Source organism: Equus quagga, unplaced genomic scaffold (genome assembly GCF_021613505.1).
Source record: "Equus quagga isolate Etosha38 unplaced genomic scaffold, UCLA_HA_Equagga_1.0 268.1_RagTag, whole genome shotgun sequence".
Taxonomy (NCBI): domain Eukaryota; kingdom Metazoa; phylum Chordata; class Mammalia; order Perissodactyla; family Equidae; genus Equus; species Equus quagga.
In genome coordinates, this window is record NW_025799869.1 from 1,447,932 (window position 1) to 1,453,931 (window position 6,000).

The following is a 6,000-nucleotide window of genomic DNA, read 5'->3' on the forward strand; positions in this document are numbered from 1 at the left end:
GAGGCTTGTATGTATAAGAGAGCTGACAGATTCAATGACACTCTCTGGAGGCGTTTAAGCCTTTACATTGTATATACATCCAGCTCTGTGATTTCCCTTTGGGGTGGTCGCTCCGTCCCCCTCTCAGTCCACGAGCTTGAGGTTGGGGGCACCTTGCTCCCAGCCTAAAGTTTGGATATGTGGCCCTGTCCTTGCCCCAGTGACTGATCTCCGGGAGGAATGTGGGCCAGGCCTGCCCACCTACTGGAGCCATGTCTCTGACCACAGTGACCCAGTTCATTCCATGAGACTGACCCCAGCCCTTTGATTGGAGCTGGAGGGGAAGAAGGGTCTTGTTTCGATGATGTGTGAAGAACTTAGGCCTGGAGCTGCTGTGGGCTCTCTTGCCACGAAGATGTGAGCTGCTGACTGAGCACAGAGCCAACCTGGAGAAACTCAGAGCTAAGGGGGCTGAGCAGGACTTGATCATGACTGCAGGCCACGAGCCAAGTCTTTCTGAAGTCCCCAGACCGCTAACTTTTCAATAATGTGAGCCAATCTTTTTTCCTTTTTTTTTTATAAATGAAGCTGAAGAGTTTTTTTGTTTTTGTTGTTTTTTTAAAGATTGGCACCTGGGCTAACAACTGTTACCAATCTTTTTTTTTTTTTTCCTGCTTTATCTGTTGTATCTCTTAGTTGCAGGTCCTTCTAGTTGTGGGATGTGGGACGCCGCCTCAATGTGGCCTGACAGGCAGTGCCATGTCCGTGCCCAGGATCTGAACCCTGGGCCTCCGCAGCGGAGTGCGCGAACTTAACCACTCGGCCACGGAGCCGGCCCCCCTTTTTTTCTTAATTCAGCTTGATTTGGGGTTTTTTTTTGGTCACATGAAACTGAAATATTAATAAAAGGTTTAGGGAAAAAAATGTATGTTTTCATAGCAGAACATTATAAATATAATTAAATTGCAACTCTGTGTAGGCATTTGTGTAATAACAATAATGGCATAGGTTCGAGGTCCTATGGTGATATTTGGACCTTATAATAACTACCTAAGCAGCTCCACTCACATCCCCATTTTATAGAGTGGGGACTGAAGCACGGTTTAAGCAACTTGTCCAAGTTTACACGGCTAGTAATTACCAGATCTGGGACTCCAACCCAGCAAGTTTGGTTCAGGGGTCTTCACCAAAGACACCCATGTCCCCAGAGTAAATTACAGTGTATAAAAATAGGGAGCATGGGTTTTAAAAATAATTTATATTGGAATATGCATTAAAGACCTGGGACAGTGTTTTATTAATGACTCTCTATACAATTTCAGATACATAAGTTATCCTCAAAGGCATCCACGGCTGTACACAGGTGTCAATCATCAGGCCAGCCTCTTATCTCAAACAGGAGATGCCGTGAGTGATGGCAAAGGTTCTCGTATGTCTGGCACATACATTGTCATCTTTAAACGTGATAGTTCAGCCTCAGTAGTACCAGTCTATTTTATTAGCATATGATAGAAATGTTCCTACCTCACAGTGCCATCAGGAGTTCGGAGAAGTAAATAAGTTATCAGAACAGCTTGTAAAATGCAGGACATATCTTTCTAGGCACCGCCTCCAGGGACAGGAGTTGGTGGCCTCTCCTTCTTTCCCCCATTCTCTTCCTCACCTTCACAAAGGGATGAAATCCACTGAGCCTGTAAGCCATTGTCGCCCTCTCCTCCTTTTGCTCAGCTGGAGTGGATCGCCGACGTGGTTTGAGGCCCTTGGAGTGTGTCTCGTGTCTTTCAGGAGCCTGCCCAGGCCTCCTTCATTTAGTGGCTTGTCAGGTCTGGCCAGGGCACTGGGGATCAACAGTTCTCTTTCTCCATGTAAAGGCCCACGTTGATGACAGAATATTGAATCCAGCCATTTCCTTTATAATCATTGCCAAGTTCTGAGACTTGTGGTTGATGGAAATGATCAGAATTCGCCCACTCAAAGAAAAGGACTGCCCCTCGGGCCAGTTTACTGGAGCTCCAGACTAGAGTGGGGCCCAAGTTCTGGCTCGTGGAGGCTGCTCCCACTCCCTTCGCTGTTACTGTCCTTTGCACACAGTGCTTCAGTGCAGGGGGCTGGGGTGGGAGGAGGACGGGTTTTCAGGAGGATGCTTACTTGGCAGCCCAGTGCGGGACACTCTAGGGGTGCCCAGCGATGAGACTGTCTCATCACGTTCCAATCCCTCCATTAGTTTGGTGTGCATCCTCAATACTGTGTCTCGGTTTCTCCATTTCAATGGAGATCACAGAGGATTTCCGAGAATGCCATCTTCTGGACGTCGTTGGGCCCATCGGTCCTTTCTGAGTGCGACGCCAGTCACCAGTCACTACAGGGTGTTCTTCCTGGGCTGCAGTTATAAATTCCGTTTACTTTCCCCCTTTTATCGCCCCCAACCGAACGTTACATCATGGTGTACTTTAGACAGTGGGAATCGTTTTGCTATACCTGGTAAGAGAAACTCGCTAAGGAGATTGTTTGTATCCATTTACGCCTTTAAAAATTGCCTTCAAATCTGGAATTTCAGGTTGTCTCCGCTGAATAATAAACGTGGGTTTCCTGGCTCCTCAGTAAACCAGCGCTTTACCGCTTTTATTTATACAAGTTCCCTGCAGGGTACACAGGAGGAGAAAAAGATGAGGGGGCCTCTAGACACTTGGGGTTCAGGAGCAGCATTTTGGGAATCTCTCATTCAGGCTGTAGTGACAGCTTGCAAGAATGCCTGCAGAAACGAAGTAAATGTCACATCCGTTTTTTTTTAAGAAGTGAATTAAACGTCACCTCGTTGTGTGTGTATGTGTGTGTGTGTATGAGAAAGACTGTCCCTGAGCTAATATCTGTGCCAGTCTTCCTCTATTGTGTATGTGGGATGCCGACACAGCATGGCTTGCTGAGTGGTGTGTATGTCTGTGCCGGGATCCAAACCCATGAACCTGGGCCACTGAAGCAGAGCACGAACTGAATTAACCACTACACCACCAGCCCAGCCCCACCACATCCATTTTTATGCCTTTTCCCTTCATAGAAATGCTTTCCTGTAATATTCGTTTCAAATGTTTATATGAAAAATTATAGGAATTACATAACTAGAACCTTGGAAGCCGTCTAAATGGGCTCTGCAGCCCTTAGAAATGATGCTGTGGATGCGTATTTACTGGAGTGGAAAGATGTTCACGGGAGGTTAAGGGAACAAGGGAGGTTTCTGAATATTAAACAGTGAATGAGTGAATGAGGTAGAGGAATGAATGAATGTTGAATAAAGATTTGCATTACCTCCTTGGGCAAAGAGGGTGTTTTTGAGATTAAAAAAGTAAAAATAAGCTTTCACTTGTCAAAATCCTGCAGCTGCTATTTCAGAGTGAATTAAATCTTGAAGATCTAAACTGATTTTAGAATGACATTTAACCTTCCAAAATCGTATTATTAGTATGTTCTTAAATTCTTATAACTATTGCAAAATGAGGCATTTGAATTGCATTAGAGGTCCTAATGCAGTTCTGACTTCATCTTCATTTCGAAATACAGCACAGCCTCTGGAGCCAGGCTGCCTGGCTTCAAAACTTGCCTCCTCCCATGCTAACTGTGTGCCCTTGGGCATTTTCTGAATTTATAAAAGATCAATAATAACAGTTGCACCAGATGCTTTTGGTGCCCTGCCTGTAATTCCTCAGCCTTCTGAATGTCCCCCACGCAAACCTCCCACACTTGCCTTCCACACTGCTCCACCTGAGGCATCTTCTGGCCGTGGGACCGCGCTCGCCCTCACTAGGCAGGCTGGAAGTGCAGGAATTGCCTTCTGCCCATGATGCTGAGTGTTAGCGGGATGCCCACTGTTCCCCGACTTGTGGGGCAGTTCTGAGGTGTGCTTCGAGCCATCTCTCAGAGGGTCCTCGGAGGATTTGAGCCTCCATTGACCACAATAGTCATCAGCTCACCGCTGCGTGCCTCCTTTCTTTTCCTGGTCCACTTCCCAACCCACTCAATTCTTCTTATGATCACCTTTCAAATAAAGTATTTGCACCCAAAGCTCTTCTCGGAGGCTCTTCTCTTCTTCTCAACTGAAGACAGTACCATTCACCTTATAGAGTTTGTGAGAATTAAATAATCCATGTAAAGAAATGAGCACGGTGCCTATCCAAAACGAACAGCCAGTAAATATTGCTTGTAATTGCTCTCACGAATATTAGATGGTCAACGTTACTTGGAATACTTAGCATAAATCATTATGTAAAAGGTTTGTAAAAATATGCATCTATTAAAAGACAATTTTTAATGTATTTCCTAACACTATGAAATGCAAAATTATTCAAATTGCCAAGTGGCTGTAGCTCTGATGAAATATAAACAGATATACTCTTCAAATTATCTTAAATTCTCAGATGTCAATTGTTACAACCACAAAACCAATTCCTATATCTCAAACTTCATCAGTTTCAGTCTGCTGATTTTTCAGCTAAAGATCCTAAAGCAAAGAGACGTCACATGACTTGCCCAAGGCCACAATCCTGACTGGGTTTTCCAGAGTTCTTTTGGCTCTGGGTCTGGCGTTCTCATGTCTCCTCCCATAAGCTTTATTACAAGATAATCAAGAAAGAAAGACATTAACCAACCAGAAGGTGCCAAACGTGGTTGGACAAAGAGAGGGTCTCAGCTATAGACTGATTCTGATTCATGACAGTAACTGATGTTTTGACTTATTCTTTGGGGACATGGAAATAGCATGATCAGAATTTTATTACAAGGAGGTCTAGAGAACAAATGTGTGGACAGACTCTTGGAAGGGACACGAAGTGTGAAGACGTCCATTCCAAGGGAGAAGTTACGTAAGAGGAGGCACCAGATGGAGAAGCTGGTCCTCTGGTGGAGCTCAGTCAGCCGTGTCCTTAGCCACTCCAGTGCCTGTTCCGTGGTTCCCTTGGCAGCAGGGACAGAAGCTGCGCATGAAAGCAACCCGAACTCCCCATCCCAAGGCTGATCTGGACACCACTACTGTTGAGGGGCTAACCTGCCAACAGCAGAGAGCAGTGCTGGTCCCTGAGGGCATCAGCTAACCAGTGGGTGGCAAGCTGGTTATATGGGATTCCATCTATCATGGAAGGGGCAGCAATTTGTCCTTAGCAGAATAATTACATGGATAGCGTCACGCATCCACAACGATAGTATCATGCATAATAGTTTCATCACCTTAAAAATAATCCCTTATGATTTACCTCTTCCACCTTCTCCCTCCACCCTCCATCCCTGAACCTCTGGCAACCATTGGTCATTTTACCATCATTAGAGTTCTGCTTTTATCAAAAGGTCACATAGTTAGGTTCGTATAGCGTAAAACTTTTTCACACAGGCTGCTTTCACTTGGCAATATGCGTTAAAGATTCACCTGTTTCATTATGTAGCTTCTGTTTTAATTGCTGAATGATTTTCCATTATTCAGGTGTACAACAATTTGTTTATCCATTCATCTCTTGAAGGACATCTTGGTTGCTCCCAGTCTTTGCCAATTGGGAATAAAACTGCTATAGACATTTATGTGCAGATTTTTGTGTGGACATGTTTTCAGTTCAACTGGGTAACTTCCAAGGAGTGCAATTGCTGGACCATGCTTAGGTTTGTAAGAAATTGCCAAACCATCTTCCAAAGTGGCTGTACCAGTTGGACATTATGTGTCCCAGCGAGCATGAATGAGAGCTCCTGTCGCTCCACATCTTCGCCAGCAGTTGCTATTGTCATCTTTTTGGATTTCAGTCATTCTGACAGGTGTGCTGTGGTATCTTACTGTTGTTTAAATTTGCAATTCCCTAATGACAAACGGCGTTGAACAAATCTTCATATGCTTCTTTGCTGTCTGTATAGCTTCTGTGGTGAAGTGTGTCTGTTCAGATCTGTTGCTTATTTTTTTTAATTGGAAATTTTGTTGATTTATTGTTGAGTTTGAAGAGCTCTTTGTATATTTTGGATACATGTCCTTTATCAAATGTGTATTTTGCAAAT